General features: G+C 41.2%; 1 long non-coding RNA gene across 3 annotated transcripts in view; it reads right to left on the reverse strand.

Moving 5' to 3' along the window:
- Positions 1 to 9,514: 9,514 nt before the first annotated feature.
- Positions 9,515 to 16,417, reverse strand: part of LOC140497425 (uncharacterized) — a 40,362-nt gene continuing 33,459 nt past the window's right edge. For all 3 annotated transcript variants that reach the window (XR_011964682.1, XR_011964681.1, XR_011964683.1), the window contains one exon: positions 9,515 to 9,783. This is a non-coding gene — a long non-coding RNA (uncharacterized lncRNA). The remainder of the gene's footprint in view (positions 9,784 to 16,417) is intronic.

Consider the following 16,417-nt stretch of genomic DNA (forward strand, 5'->3'; position numbering starts at 1 on the left):
TTCAGTTTTCTCATCTGTAAAATGGGGATGATGATATTCATCAAACCTACCTCATGGGGCAGTTGTGAGGATAGAAGGACACACAAAGAGAGGGGATAGACTTAAGTCAGAGAAACTAATTAGGGGGTTATTGTAACAGTCTGGATGAAAGGTAAAGAGGGCTCACACCAGGGTGGTGATCATGGGAGCTGAGAGAAGGAGATGTAGAAGACATTATGGAAATAGAAAGAGTGAGATTTGACCACTGATCAGCTCAGGTGAGTGAGAGTGAGTTTTCAATAGTAACACTGACATTGCAAATGTGGGGAACTGAAGGGATGGTGCCCTAAAATGGAAGTTTTTCTGGGGAAAGATCTCAGTTCAGTTTTGGACATAGATTTTGAGCTTATGGGGATCTTAGAGATTATCTAGTCAAGCCCTCATTTTATCAATTAGGAAACTGATGCTCAGAAAGGTTAAAAGTAAGTGTATAACACAAAATTCAGATTCCTATCTTCTTGATTCCAGGGCCAGAACTCTATCCACTGCCTCATGGGACAGCAGCCTCTTTGTGCTGGGATGGAAATGGTTTGGGGGAATCTGTCCAGTTCCAAATGTCCAATAAGCCTTTGGTGATGTGGGATGGGAGATCAGGAGACCAGGATTATATGGGAATCATCTACATAGCCCTGGTCATTGAATTCATAGGGCCTGGTGAGGTCACCAAGTGAGGGCTGAGAGAGGAAAAAGGGTTTAGAAAGATATGAGATGATGAAGAGATGAGATGAGTATGTAAAGTGCTTTGCAAACTTTAAAATGCTATATAAATGTTAGTTATTATTTTTACAGCATAAGAGACCCTCTAAATGTGTATACTGCAATAGCTTAAAACTGTATTATGACTTTTGGAACTGTGTGTAAGTGTGTGTGTGTGCGTGTGTGTGTGTGTGTGTGTGTGTGTGTGTGTGTGTGTGTGTGTGTGTGTGTAGCCAGAATTATAGATATTCTTAAGGCATCAAATGCTTATGACCATGTAGTTAGCTCCTGTTCTGGGTCCTAGGAGTAGGATAAAAAGACAATAAAAGGAAAAATTATAATGTCCCAGAATCTCAAAGTTGGAGGTCAAATGTGGGACAATGTGCCCAAGTTTTCACCCAGTCTTATATGAAGAAATGCCGTGCTCCACAGCAGCTATGGATGTATTAAGACACAGTATGATATGAGATATAGATCACTGATTTTGGAGTCAGGAGCTGTGGCTTTGAATTCTGCTTCAAACCTTTACTAGCTGGTGCAGAGCCAAGATGGCAGAGTAGAAAGATGCACCTACTCTAGCTCTTCCCCCGCAGCCCATAAAATACCTGTAAAAAATAACTCTAAACAAATTCTAGAGCAGCAGAAGCCACAAAATGACAGAGTGAAAGAGATTTCTAGCCCAAAGCAGCCTGGAAGGCTGACAGGAAAGGTCTATTGCATGGGGCGAAGAGTGGAGTGCAGCCCACAGAACCCAGTCCAGCCTTGGCTACACAGCACCAGCAGGAACAGAACCAAAACAGACCTTGGAGTGGCATCCCCAGAAGCAGCAGTGGTTGTCAGATCCCTCAACCCACAAACTTCAAAAAGATAGCTTCAAAGGTCAGTGAGAAAGCGTTTTCACCTGGGTGAGAAGGGAGCATGGTCCTCCCCTAGCCCCAGTTCCAGATGGTGGCGGCAGCAGCAGAATTCACTTTTGGAACCTTCGGACCAAAGATCCTTAGGGAACTGAGCCACTTATCTGGGTCTCAGCCCTGAGTGGTGGTCCTGAAGTAAAGAGGAGTGCTGACTGGCATGGTGGAGCTGGTGGAGGCTCTGGAAAGAGAATTCTACTTACAGATCCTGAGCAGAAAAGCTTTGGTAGCTCCCAAACCAGAGTGCAGGCCAAGAGAGGAGTAAACTCCTCTCCCTTGTCTGTGCCACCTTGGAGGAACTGAGAACTTACAAGTCCCCCAAAGTATACCCCCTCTTGAAAAATGGCTCAAAAGTCAAGTAACTGACTGAGAAAATGCCCAAAAAGGGAAAAAATAAGACTATAGAAAGTTACTTTCTTGGTGAACAGGTATTTTCTTCCATCCTTTTGAATGAGGAAGAACAATTCTTAGCATCAGAGGAGGACATAAAAGTCAAGGCTTCTGTATCCAAAACCTCCAAAATAAATGTTCAATGGTCTTAAGCCATGGAAGAGTTCAAAAAGGATTTTGAAAACAAAGTAAGAGAGGTGGAGGAAAAACTGGGAAGAGAAATGAGAGTGCTGCAAGAAAATCATGAAAAGCGAGTCAACAGTTTGCTAAAGGAGACCCCAAAAATGCTGAAGAAAATAACACTTTTAAAAATAGCCTAACTCAATTGGTGAAAGAGGTTCAAAAAGCCAATGAGGAGAAGAAAGCTTTAAAAAGCAGAATTAGCCAAATGGAAAAGGAGGTTCAAAAGCTCACTGAAGAAAATAGTTCTTTAACAATTAGCATGGAGCAGATGGAAGCTAATTACTTTATAAGAAACCAAGAAATTACAAAACAAAACCAAAAGAATGAAAAAGTACAAGATGATGTGAAGCATTTCATTGGAAAAACAGCTGACCTGGAAAATAGATCTAGGAGAGACAATTTAAAAATTATGTGTCTTCCTGAAAGCCATGATCAAAAAAAGAGCCTAGACATCATCTTTCATGAAGTTATCAAGGAAAACTTCCCTGATATTCTAGAATCAGAGGGTAAAGTAAATATTGAAAGAATCCACCAATCACCTCCTGAAAGAGATCCAAAAAGAGAAACTCCCAGGAACATTGTGGCCAAATTCCAGAGTTCCCAGGTCAAGGAGAAAATATTGCAAGCAGCTAGAAAGAAACAATTTGTGTATTGTGGAAATACAATCACGATAACACAAGATCTAGCAGCTTCTATATTAAGGGATTTAAGGGCTTAGAATATGATATTCCAGAAGTCCAAGGAACTAGGATTAAAACCAAGAATCACCTACCCAGCAAAACTAAGTGTAATACTTCAGGGGAAAAAATGGTCATTCAATGAAATAGAGAACTTTTAAGCATTCTTGATGAAAAGACTAGAGCTGAATAGAAAATTTGACTTTCAAACACAAGAATCAAGAGAAGCATGAAAAAGTTAACAGGAAAGAGAAATCATAAGGAACTTACTAAAGTTAAACTGTTTACATTCCTACATGGAAAGATAATATTTGTAACTCTCGAAACTTTTCTCAGTATTTGAGTAGTTGGAGGGATTATGCACACACATACACACACACACACACACATGCACACATATATAGACAGAGAGCACAGGGTGAGTTGAATAGAAAGGGATGATATCTAAAAAAATAAAATTAATGGATGAGAGGAATATATTGGGAGGAGAAAGGGAGAAATGGAAGGGTTCGAATTATCTCTCATAAAAAAGGCAAGAAAAAGTTTTTTCAGTGGAAGGGAAAAGGGGGGGGCAAGAGGGAAAAAGTAAAGCTTACTCTCATTACATTTGGCTTATGGAAGAAATAACATGCCTACTCAATTTGGTATGAAAATCTATCTTACACTACAGGAAAGTAGGGGAGAAGGGGATAAGTTGGGTGGGGGGGATGATGGAAGGAAGGTCAAATGAGAGGAGGAAGCAATTAGAAGTAAACACTTTTGGGGAGGGACAAGGTCAAAAGAGAGAATAGAATAAATGGGGGCAGGATAGGATGGAGAGAAATATAGTTAGTTTTATACAACATGACTATTATGGAAGTCATTTGCAAAACTACCCATATATAGCCTATATTGAATTGCTTGCCTTCTCAGTGGGGATGGGTGGAGAGGGAGGAAGGGAGAAAAGTTGGAACTCAAAGTTTTAGGAAAGAATGTTGAGAAATGTTATTGCATACAACTGGGAAATAAGAAATATAGATAATGGGATATAGAAATCTATCTTGCCCTACAAGAAAAGAGAGAGGATAGGGATAAGGGAAGGGAGGGGTGTGATAGAAGGGAGGGCATATTGAGGGAAGGGGTAATCAGAATGTATGGCATTTGGGGGTGGGAGGAGGGGAGAGATGAGAAAATTTGGAACTCAAAATTTTGTGGAAATGAATGTTGAAAACTAAAAATAAATAAATATTAAAAATAAGATAAAAATAATAAAAAGAAGAAACAAACCTTTATGAGCTCTGGGACCCTGTGCAAGACACTGAAACTCTCTGGGTCTCAGTTTCTGCATCCTCATAATGGGGACAATAATCCTTACATGATCTACCCTATAGGGCTGTTGGGAAGGGAAAAGATCCATAGAGGCAATGGAAAACATAATGGCTCTGGGGTCAGAGGACCTGGATTCAAATCTCACCTCTCACACTTAACACTTGGTCACTTAAGCATCCCAGGCTTCTGCTTTCTCATCTGTCAAAAGAAAGGGCTGGTCTGGATAGCCTACCTTTTGGCTCTAGTTCTATGTTCCTATGTGACCTGGGGCAGGTTCCCAAGGCCTCAGTTTACCCTTCTGTAAAATGAGAGGTTTGGACTATATAGCCTCTGAGGTTGTCTCTTGCTCTATCTCTGTAATCTTGTGTGCTATCAAAATGAGCATGATTATAATTATTAAGGGGATGCAACTTACATTGTAAACTCTTTACAACTGCAAACTGTCACTTTATAGTTTACAATGCATTTTGCCTTAAAACAACCCTGTGTTTTGGTGGAGCAGGTATTTTTGTTCCCCATATACAGATGAGGAAACTGAGGCTCAGAGAAGGAACAGCTCCCAACTACATCCAACTAGTAAGAAGTGGCAGAGAGAATTTGAACTCATTAGTTCGAGTATCAGATGACATTGTATGGTGAGCCCTGAAAACTGTGAGATGTGAGAGGTCTAGGAAAGCATCCAAGGGGAGATAGGAATAGTTAGTCCTTAGCAGATGAGGATAGGACGAAAGGACGGAAGGTACTTTAAGAGTGGGCAAGATGGCAGCATAGTACGAACTACTTCTAGTTACGGAATCATGAAATACAGAATTCTGATATTACATGGAATGTTGGAAAGTTTAAGCTGAGAGGGACCCACTTATGTTACAGAGGAAAAGACTTAGATCCAAAACAGAGAAATGATAAGGCCAAGGTCACATTTCAAGGAAAAAGGAAGGATAGTTGAGGTACCATGTTGTTTCCAATCCTTTCTGGAAAGCAGGTTTTGAAGAGTAGGGAGATGGGGGGAAAAGTGTATGAAAGCTCTTTGCCCCCAAAGTGGGGAAGGAAAGTCTAGGGTCATGGAAGTTAGCTTCTGTTGACTTAACAGTTTTATTCCATTGAACCAGCCCCGTCTGGAGAGCTGTGTTCCTAGCATCTTTGTCCTGGTACAAACTGTACCTTATGAAACTCTTCCCCTCACAGGATCTGAAACAGACCCCTATCCCATTGAGAGCTTCTGCTGACCTCTGTCCAGCCATGACTTTGTCCGTCAATTCAATGGTTCCCCTAAAACACAATCCCTGCTGCCCATAGTCTGAGTGTCAGCAAATGGGGGGAAAGGGATTGCCCTTGCATTCTGGCCTGGTTTTGGCTTCAAGTCCCCAAGGTTTCTCAATGTGTTACGGGATGTTGCAATGTCCTGGGTCCCTAGCAACTCTAAACACCCTTGTCAGCAACTTTTTTAAACTGTCCCCAGCACTACTGACTACTGTTATAGAGTCCTAAAGAGCTCAGCAAGGACAAAAAGCCTTCCAACCCTACAGGAATGTCTCACAAATGATGGGATTTCAGCTACTGCTTCAGGCCAACGGGGAAGTATTTGGGGACCGTTATCTTCCTGGGGCCCATTGAATTGTAACATGAAATAAAAAATGATCGTGGCTCTGACACCCTTTACACAGAGAACAGACTCATCAGGCCACAAACCCATTAGAATGTCAAGGCTGGCCAGGAAGCTTAGAGAGCATCTAGTAACTAGTCCAAACTCCTCATTTTACAGGGTCTACCGAGGCCCAGAGGAGATGTGACTTTCTCAGTCCCACAACGAGTGAAGAGTAGAGCTGTAATGAGAGCCCACATTTCTTGGCTTCCAACTTGCTTCACTAGCCACCATTAGCAACACAGCACAATTAAGAATGAGAATCGAGATGGGAGACTTCCTACTTCAGCCCATCCGGTGACTACAAAATGTATTGTTTTCATTCAGGAGACAAATCATCCCATTCCCTTGGGCTGCAGTAATGCTTGGCTATGTTTTCTGTGAGTATCTGAGCAGCTTCCTCTCCTCTTCCTCTCAGGAGAATTGGGTCACTTTAGTTCTTGAGTAATAAACAGACGATCACTTTGTTTGAATACTTCCTGTCCCTTAAATCTGGATGTGCCATATTCTGTGTGCATGTGCGTGCATGCTCACATGCACTGTAGATTTATGGCAACTCTCTTAATTGTGGAAGAATAATTAGCCACACCTGAAATGTCCTTACCTTCACACTCAGTTACTGTGTCTTTATTTGGTTAAGCACCCCTGTCTGGAGGACAGGCTGCCAAGAATATCTGAGTCTCAGAGTTAAGATAGGACCTTAGATACCATCTCATGTAACACCCTTTAAGGTCTGCAAAGTGTTTTACAAGTATTATCTCATTTGATCCTAACAACCCTGGGAGGCTGGTGCTGTTATTATCCCTATTTTTACAGTTGAGGAAACTGAGGCAGAAAGAAGTTACTTGCTCAGGATCACAGTGCTAGTAAGTGTCTGAGGCTGAATTTGAACTCAAGTCTTCCTGACTCCAGGTACAGCATTATAAACACCAAGCCATCTAGCTGACACCAAGGCAGAGATTAAGTGACTTGCTCAGGGCCACACAACTAAGCTAGTATATGTCTGATGCTGTATTTGAACTCAGGTCTTCCTGACTCTAGATGCAGCGCTCTGTGCACTGTGGAATATCAACGGTAACTGTTTCCCTTTGGAACCCTGAGGTCTTCCCCTCCCAGCTTGATTTTTTTCTTTTCTTTTTTTTCTAATTAAAGGGGCCATCCCTTGACTCACTTCTAACACATACATACATACATACATACATACATATATATACACACACACGTGTGTGTGTGCAAATTTATTTATTTTTCAGTTTTCAACATTCACTCACTTCCACAAAGTTTTAAATTTCAAATTTTCTCCCTATCTCCCCTCTACTCACATCCAGGATAGTGTATATTCTAATTGCCCTTTCCTCCAATCTGTCATCCCTTCTATCACTGCCCCCCCCCCCATCCGCTTATCCCCTTCCCTTCTATTTTCCTGTAGGGTAAGATAGATTTCTATACTCCACTGTTTACATAACTTATTTCCTAATTGTATGTAAAAACAACCTCTAACATTCATTTTTAAAGCTTTGAGTTCCACATTCTCTCCCTTCCCCCCTCTCTACCCACCCTCATTGAGAAGGCAAGCAATTCGATATAGGTTATACATGTGTGGTCATGCAAAAGACTTCTGTAACAGTCATGTTGTGAAAGATTAGCTATATTTCTCTCTATCCTGTCCCATCCTCCATTTATTCTATTCTCTTCTTTGACCTGTTTGCTTCCCGTTACCCCTTGCCCCAATATGCCATTCCTTCTATTATTCCCCCTCTCTTATCCCCTTTCTCCCTGCTTTGCTGTAGGGTAAGATAAACTTCCATATCCAACTGAGTGTATGTGTTATTCCCTCCTTCAGCTAAATTCAATGAAAGGAAGGCTCACTTATTCCCTCTCACTTTCCCTTTCTTTCCCTCCATTGTAAAAGCTCTTTTATGTAAGATGATTAACTACATTCTACCTCTTCCTTTCTCTTTCCCCTAATACATTCCTCTCAACCCTTAATTTTCTTTTCTAGATATCATCTGTCCATATTCAGCTTAACCTAGGTCCTGTCTCTATACACACACACACACACACACACACACACACATATGTACACACATACATATTTCTTCCAACTATCCTAATACTGAGAAAGTCTCATGAGTTGCAAATATCATCTTTCCATGGAGGAATAGAAACAGTTCAACTTTAATAAGTCCCTTATGGTTTCTCTTCCTGTTTACCTTTTCATGCTTCTCTTGATTCTTATATTTGAAAGTCAAATTTTCTATTCAGCTCTGTTTTTTTTCAGCAAGAATGCTTGGAAGTCCTCTATTTCATTGAAGTTCCATTTTACCCCCTGCAGTATTATATTCAGTTTTGCTGCTGAGTAGGTAATTCCTGGTTTTAATCCTATCTCCTTTGACCTCTGGAATAACATATTGTAGAAGCTGCTAAATTCTGTGTTATCCTGATTGCATTTCCACAGTACTTGAATTGTTTCTTTCTGATTGTTTGTAATATTTTCTCCTTGACCTGGGCACTCTGGAAGTTGACTACAATATTCCTAGGAGTTTTCCTTTTGGGATCTCTTTCAGGAGATGATCGGTGGATTCTTTCCATTTCTATTTTACCCTCTGGTTCTAGAATATCAGGGTAGTTTTCCTTGGTAATTTCTTGAAAGAGGATATCTAGGCTCTTTTTTGATCATGGCTTTCAGGTAGTCCAATAATTTTCAATTTATCTCTCCTGGATCCATTTTCCAGGTCAGTTATTTTTCCAAAGAGATACTTCACATTGTCTTCAGTTTTTTCACTCTTTTGGTTTTGTTTTATAATATCTTTATTTCTCATAAAGTCATTAGTTTCCATTTGCTCCATTCTAATTTTTAAGAAATTATTTTCTTCAGTGAGCTTTTGGACCTCTTTTTCCATTTGACCCATTCTGCTTTATTCTTCTCCTCACTGGATTTTTGCATCTCTTTTGCCATTTGGGTTAGTCTAATTTTAAAGGTGTTATTTTCTTCAGCATTTTTTGAGGTTTCCTTTAGCAAGCTGTTGACTCTTTTTTCATGATTTTCTTGCATCATTCTCATTTCTTTTCCCAATTTTTCCTCTACTTCTCTTACTTGATTTTCAAAATCCTTTTTGAGCTCTTCCATGGTCTGAGACGAATTCATATTTTTCTTAGAGGCTTTGGATGCAGGAGCTTGGGCTTTGTTGTCTTCTTCCAGCTGTATGTTTTGATCTTCTTCATCACCAATGACATAAGAAAATACCTCTTCACCAAGGAATTAAGAATCTAAAATCTCTTTCTTTTTCTCCAATTTGCTCATTTTCCTAGCCCATTACTTGACTTTTGGGCTTTGTTAAGGGGAGGTCTCCAGAAGCAGCCTCCACTTCAGCAATGGTTGCAGCTGTGCTAAAGTTTGGGCTGGAGTTGGGGCTGGACCATGCTCCCCTCTTAGCCAGGTGAGAGACCCTTCCCACTGACCTTTGAAGCTGTCTTTAGCTTTTGTGGGTTGAGAAGTCTGGAATCCACAGCAGTCACCCATGATTCAGTCCCTGCTGGTGCTACCCACACTGAACTGCACTCCACTCCCAGCCCAGCGCAACAGACTCTTCCCATCAACCTTGCAGATTGTCTTGGGCTGGAAATTTGCTTCATTCTGTCATTTTGTGACTTCTTCTGCTCTAGAATTTGTTGAGTCATTTTCACAGTTTTTTGAGGAGTTTTGGGGAGAGCTCTAGCTGTTCCCTGCTTCTACTCTACCATCCCCACCATCTACTCCACTCAGACTCCCTCCTCTGACTGACTTCTTAAAGAGGCCTATTAACTGAATGGGCATTACCTCACTCAAAGTGAGAACCTGAAAACGACTTAGGCTAAAAGGGCAAGGGTCTCCCATGGCATTCTGGGCCGTCTCCAGTTATCCTGATGAATGTCTGGCCACTGGACCCATATGGCTCTGGAAGAGAAAGAGAGTTTGATGACTTTGCACAGCTTTCCCTCATTCAAATCAAAGTCAACTGCAGGCCATGTCATCATTTCTCTGATGTCATGGTCCTCTGTGAAAACAAAGGACAAACACAATGGTGCCACTTAGCTGTGCAGTCTAACTATAGGGGATAGTTTGAATATTGTTATCAGAAAAGAGTTGGATTCAAATTCTACCTCTAACACTAACTACCTGTGTGATCATAGGAAAGTCACAACCTCTCAAAGTCTCAGTTTCATCAACTGAAAAAAGGAAATGATCACAAATGTAGTACTTATGAGATTTAAGATTTCTTTCTTATGGGATTTCTTTGGTGAAACATGTGATATTGTATGTGAAATACTTTGTCAATTTGAAGAATGTCAGCTATTATTGTGGTATTATCTCCCTTCATGGTTTGAATGAACATACTTTGAATTTTTAGCCCAAAGACTTGGGTTTGAATCACAACTTACCCTGTCTTGAGCACGTTATGCAAGCCCCCTTCTCTGGGGTCATTCCTTCATCTGTAAAATGAGCACATTGAACTATAGGGCCTCTGAGGTACCTTTAAACTCTAAAATCTACTGGTCCTTGGGCTTATGTTTTCTCATCCAAAGCCAAGTTCAGCCAGTATGTCATATATTAAATAAGATGATGATTATTATATCTCCTACAGCCCCTCTGGGTGTCCCTTGGTGAGTGACTTCCCCTTTCTGGGCCTGAAGAGATCAGACTGGGTGAGTTCTAAGGGGTACATGCATATCTAACATGTTGGGATTCTGGGGTCCTCACATCATGGGTCAGAGAAGAAAGGTGTCACCATCACTACCACACTGCAGTGGCAGTATATGCGGGGCTGAACGCTCACTTACCTTGTCACCATCATTTCTGGAGTCATACCCTGCTCCTCCCATCCCTACTGAGCCATGTTGTTTAGGTTTGGTCAAAAAGGTATTAGAAGAACCCAGAGCGCTTCCATAAAATGAGAAGTTCTGAATTAGAATTCAGTTGTGTCAAAGTCAAATCAAAATGGGGCCACTTAGCTTCACACAAGGATCCATGTGGGTTGCATAAAGACTTCAAAAACATACATTAGCATTATCTGTGTTTTGTTACATTTTTATTTATTTTGTTAAATATTTCCAAATTATATTTTAATCTGATTCAGGCAGTACTCTGGAGTGTTGTGGCAGCCTGGGGGCCACATGTTTGACAATTCTGAATTAGATGTCCTCTCAAGTCCCTTCTAGCTCTAAATCCTATGATTTGAAATAATTTCCTATTACTAGACATTTTTTCTTCACTTATAAAATAGGGTTGGGAAGGTCACTGGGGAGGAGGAACAGAATCAAGTGATCCCGCTCTATCTGATTTACAGGTCATTGTAAAATTAGACTAAATGCTGCAAAGATGAGCATTTGACCATCAGAAAAATCTATGCAAATATAAGGAAAATTCCTTTATCATATCATAACCTTCCTATCATTCCATCTTTCTCTATGCCTTACCTCTCTTAACCTATTCTTCCTCCTCCCTATGACCTCCAGTCTCTCCATCCCTTTGGATTCTCCCAGGCTCTAAACTCTGCTCTAATTCCACTTTCTTTCCATCCCACTATGGACCCCTTTGTTAACTAGTTCAACTGGACCCTCTCCTCTCCTCTAGAATACCTTGCTCCATTGTCCTTTTGACACTTGGACCTTGCCAAACCTCAACCCTGGATCACACCTGAGATCTGTTTCTTTCACTCCTACCAGTGTGTTACTTAACAGAGCTAGCAGAAGCTATGCTAATGAACTAACAGGCTCTACCCCAAATATGTGATGTCTAAACAAATAAGGCAACTAGATGGAGTATTGAAGAGTGAGCTAGACTGGGAGTCAAGAAGATCTGAATTCAAATCTGACCTCAGACACTTAGTAGCTGTGTGACTGGGCAAATCACCCAGTCTCTGTTTCCTCATCTATAAAATGGGCATAATAATAGCACCTCCCTCTCAAGGTTGTTGGGAAGATCAAATGAGTTAAAAGATGTTAAGAGCAAGCATTAAAGGGCTATATCCAGATTAGTTACTAGTAGTAGTAATAGTAGCAACAGTAGTAGTAATAGTCCTACTACTAGTAGTAATAGTACTATGATTAGTATTAATGGTAGTAAACTCAACTGAACTCTCACAGTGGGGAAAACAATCCTTTTACTCTTCCTTAATTCGGTCTCTATCCTCCCCCCTCCCCAGCCAGAGGCTGTTCAAACCTTCTCTTTTCTCCTCAATTCTCTCATCCCTTCTCCCACAATCTGAGCTTAGGAATTTATGACATATTTTATGGAGAAAATAAAGAATATTCACCTACTGGCCATGAGCTATCTCTGCTCTTCTTTCCAACATCTCAACAACTTTTGACATTATCCCTCATTTTCTCCTTCTTTTACTCCAGTTTTTGATGAAGAAGTACTCCTTCTTGTCAAGACCAACCCCTTTACATGTATCTTTGACCCTATCCCTTCCCATTTTCTCCATCAGATTGTCCCCATTCTCACCTTGCCTCTATGTTCAGTATCTCCCTATCTCCTGATTTCTTCTCTATTGCCTATTGATATGCAAATGTCTCCTCTAGCCCCAGCTGTTCCCTTGAACCATCATTCTCTATCTCTTATTTCTTTCTCAGGCAAATGTCTAAAAGAAAACCTCAGCATGTTCATTGACTCCAATTTTTTTCTTCTCCCTTGTTTCTCAGAGACTGTTAATCACCTTCTCCTCCTGGATACTCTCCTCTTTTGGCTTCCATGATATTATCCCTCCCTTCTGGCTCTTCTCCATTTTCCTGACCACTCCTCAGTGTCCTTTGCTGAATCATTTTCCATTGCATGTCCCCTAACTTGAGTATTTTCCAAGACCTTGTCTTAAGTGTTCTATTTTTCTCCCTCTCTCTACATTCTCTCACTTGGCAACCCCATCAACTCGCATGAGTTTATAGGGATAAAAATCTCTATACAGGTAGCTCTCAGATCTATCTGTCCACATCTAACCTTTCTCCAAATCTCCAACTGGTAATCACCAACCACCTATTGGAGTTTCAGATTGGAGACACCACACTCAACATGTCCAGTACAAAACTTGTCTTCTCCCCAACCCATCTACTCTTCTTCCAAATTTTTTTTATTCTTTTGATGGCTCCATCACCTTTCCAATCACTTTGGTTCACAGTCTTCCTCACTGTCCCTCATATCCAAATCTTGTCAAATCTTGTCTACTTCCACAATGTCTCTTACACTATTCTCTTCTCTGTACTCATGTGGTCAAGATTCTCATCAAGGGTTTTTTAACTCTTGATTTGAGAGTTGGGGATTATGATAGCACCTACTTCCCAGGTTGGTAGATTCCAATGAGATAATAGATGTTAAGAACAAACTTTGAATGGCTATATAAACATCAGCTAGTAATAGTAGAAACTATGACAATAGCCTCCTAATAGGTCAAACCTTGACTTACTCTAATGCAATTCTACACAACTGATAAAGGGATTTTCCTCAAGTGCAGGTCTAATGATGTCTCTTTCCTTCTCAGTTAACTCTAATAGTACCTTATTGACTTTGGAATCAAATCTAAACTTTGACTTTTAAGGTACTTTGCAACCTCTCTTTCCATATCTGTCCATCATACATTGCTCCCCTTCCCACACTTTGTGGTCTAGCCATACTGATCCTCATATTTGTTACACATGACATGCCTTACCCTATCTCTATGCTTCTGCACTGTCTGTTCCTCATGCCTGTAATATGTTAACTTCTCATCTCTACCTTCCAATCAATCAACATTTATTAATTAACCTTCTTAGAATCTTTTATGCCCTTTAAAATTTAGCTTCCATTCCATTTTCTATATGAAAACTTTCTTGATTTCCTTCACAAGTATTTAGAGACAGCTAGTTAGATGTTACCATACATGGAACACTGAATCTGAGTCAAGAAGACCTGAGTTCAAATTTGCCCTCATGCATTTATTTGCTGTATGACCCTGGGCAAGTCACCTAATCTCTTTCTGCCTCAGTTTCCTCATTGGTAAAGTGGAGATAATAATAACACCTAGCTACCAAGGTTGTTGTGAAGAGAAAATGAGAGAATGCGTATCATAAAGTGCTTTCCAAACCTCAAAGTTCTATAAAAATGCTAACTATTATTTTCCATTAGATTATGATGATGTTTTATGTTGTGATTGTTTTGTTGTTTAGAAAAAAGGTAGTTCATGCCAGTGGCAAAGTTTGGACAGTGTCCTTTGAAGCACAAAGGCTTACATGAGCCTAGGGGAGCATCACATCATCCATCCCATGTTAGGGGTGAGTGATCCTCCTACAGGGGGCCTGGACCCTTGTAAAGGACTGTTCATTTGGAGAATGTCTATGGACTGTAAGGAAGGTACCACTGAAAGGACCTTCTAGGCCACTATGGATGTTTTGCAGGAATGCGAACGACTGGGGAAAAGAGTCATGAAAGAAGATTGAAGGAGCGCTTCATGCCACACATCGTCTCCAGCCTGATAGTCAGAATTGGACAAGCAGGCCAGGGGATTCAGAGTCATGTCAACAAGCACTTATTAAGGACTTACTATATGTTAGGTACTGTGCCAAGTACTAGGAATACAAAGAAAGGCAAAAATTACTCTGTGCTATCAAGGAGTTCACAGTCTAATGGAGGAAACCATGGAAGAAAGGGAAGAAGGAGAGAAGGAAGGAAAGAAGGAGGGGAGAAGGAAGGAAGGAAGAAAGTAAGGAAGGGAGAAGAAAGGAAAGAAGGAAGAAAGGAAGGAAAAAAGGAGGGAGGGAGGAAGATAGGAAGGAAGAATTTAAGTTCCTACTATGTGCCAGGTCCTGTGTCAAGTGCTTTGCAAATATTACCCTATTTGATTCTCACAACAACACTGGGAGGTAGATGCTATTATGATGGTCTTACTATTGAAGAAACTGAGCCAGATAAAGTTTAAGTGACTTGCCCAGGACCACACAGCTAGAAGTGTCTGAGTCCAGATTTGAATTCAGGTCTTTCCTGATTCCAGGCCCAGTGATCTATCCACTGCACCAGTTGGAAATAATCTTAGTGGGACCTTGCTGGACTATTATGCCCTCTAACTTGGATCTTCCCCTAAGACCTTTTCCTAAGCTCTCCCTTCTCTCTCTCTGTCTCTCTCTCTGTCTCTGTGTCTCTGTGTCTCTCTCTCTGTCTCTCTCTCTGTCTCTCTCTCTGTCTCTCTCTCTCTGTCTCTCTCTCTGTCTCTCTCTCTCTCTCTCTCCTCCCTCCCTCTCTCTCCCCGTCTCTTTTTCTACTCTTACTAGGTGTCCTCAGTAATGTTTTTAAATGCATAGAATTACAAAGGAAAGCAATCATACTGAAGTAACTTATCAAAATGTATATTTTAAGTTGAGGGGCCTCAGATGAAGAAGCCCTGATTTAGTCCAAACCCCACATTTCAAAGATGAGGAGCTTGAGAGCCAGAGCCAAGCTCCCTTGCCATCAGACCCAGGGATCTTTCTCTTCCAGGAGGATATTCCCCACACTCCAACTGCATTGTGGTGTGAATCCTCTGGACACCAATCACCTGTTGTCCCCTGTCACCTGGGCTTGACTGTTGAACTACCAGGGGTCTGCATGCTCTGTCCTGTGCTCCTTTCCCAGGCCTCAAAGAGTTAGCCCGGGCTGGGAGGGCAAGGGAGGCCCTGGGAAGCCCAGGCAGCCAGGCCTTTCTTTCCTCCTCTCTGCTTCCCTGTGGGCCTCTCTGAATGTGGCTCTGTTCTCAATTACTTTTATCAATGTCTTCAAAGGCCTGCCGGGCCCCCTTCCCTCCACCCCTGATGATTCCCGGGAGACACACACCAGATTTGAGATGGGGACAGACAGCGGGAGGGAGTGGGGCCCTAGGCTGTCTATAAAGTAGTAGAATAAACAGAAACAAAATGTACCAGAAGATGCTGAATGCCGAGGCCTGGGGCTGAGGAAATGGAGGAGGCTGCAGCCAGCCAGCTAGAGGATAGATGCCCTGTTTGGGATGAGGGTCGAGAGGTAAGGGGCAGGGGAGGGGACATGGAGAGAAAAACCTTATTAGAAACATTAGTGCCTTCCTCTCTTTCTCTCTTCTTCCTCCTCTTGGTTCTGGTTCCTCACTTTCTCTTCTCTACTATCCATGAAGGAAGAATTATAAAAGTTCCCATTTTCACACTTATTTGTGATTTACATGGATCCCAAGTATCATGATCCCCATTTTGCAAATGAGGAAACTGAGAAATAAATCCTCTTGCCTCAGATCATGAAGGTAATAAGCATCAGCTAAGAGAAAAGATCCAAAACCCATTACAGTCAGGATCAGAAGGACTTTAAAATGAAAGGGATCTCGGAAATCAGAGAATCATTGATTTGTAGCTAGAAATGACCTTGGAAATGCTGTAGTCCTGCCTAACACCTCTTCTCATTTCTATTTTTAAAAATAAGTTTTATTGATGCTTTCGATTTTTTTAATATCACAGTCATTTCCAGATTTCTCCCCTCCCACCCCTGAACCTGACCCTCATTTATAATGAAGAATAACAATTCAACAAAAATATAGTGACGATCTCGCCCAACAATGGATGAAACA

This window comes from Notamacropus eugenii, chromosome 3 (assembly GCF_028372415.1).
Source record: "Notamacropus eugenii isolate mMacEug1 chromosome 3, mMacEug1.pri_v2, whole genome shotgun sequence".
Lineage (NCBI taxonomy): Eukaryota > Metazoa > Chordata > Mammalia > Diprotodontia > Macropodidae > Notamacropus > Notamacropus eugenii.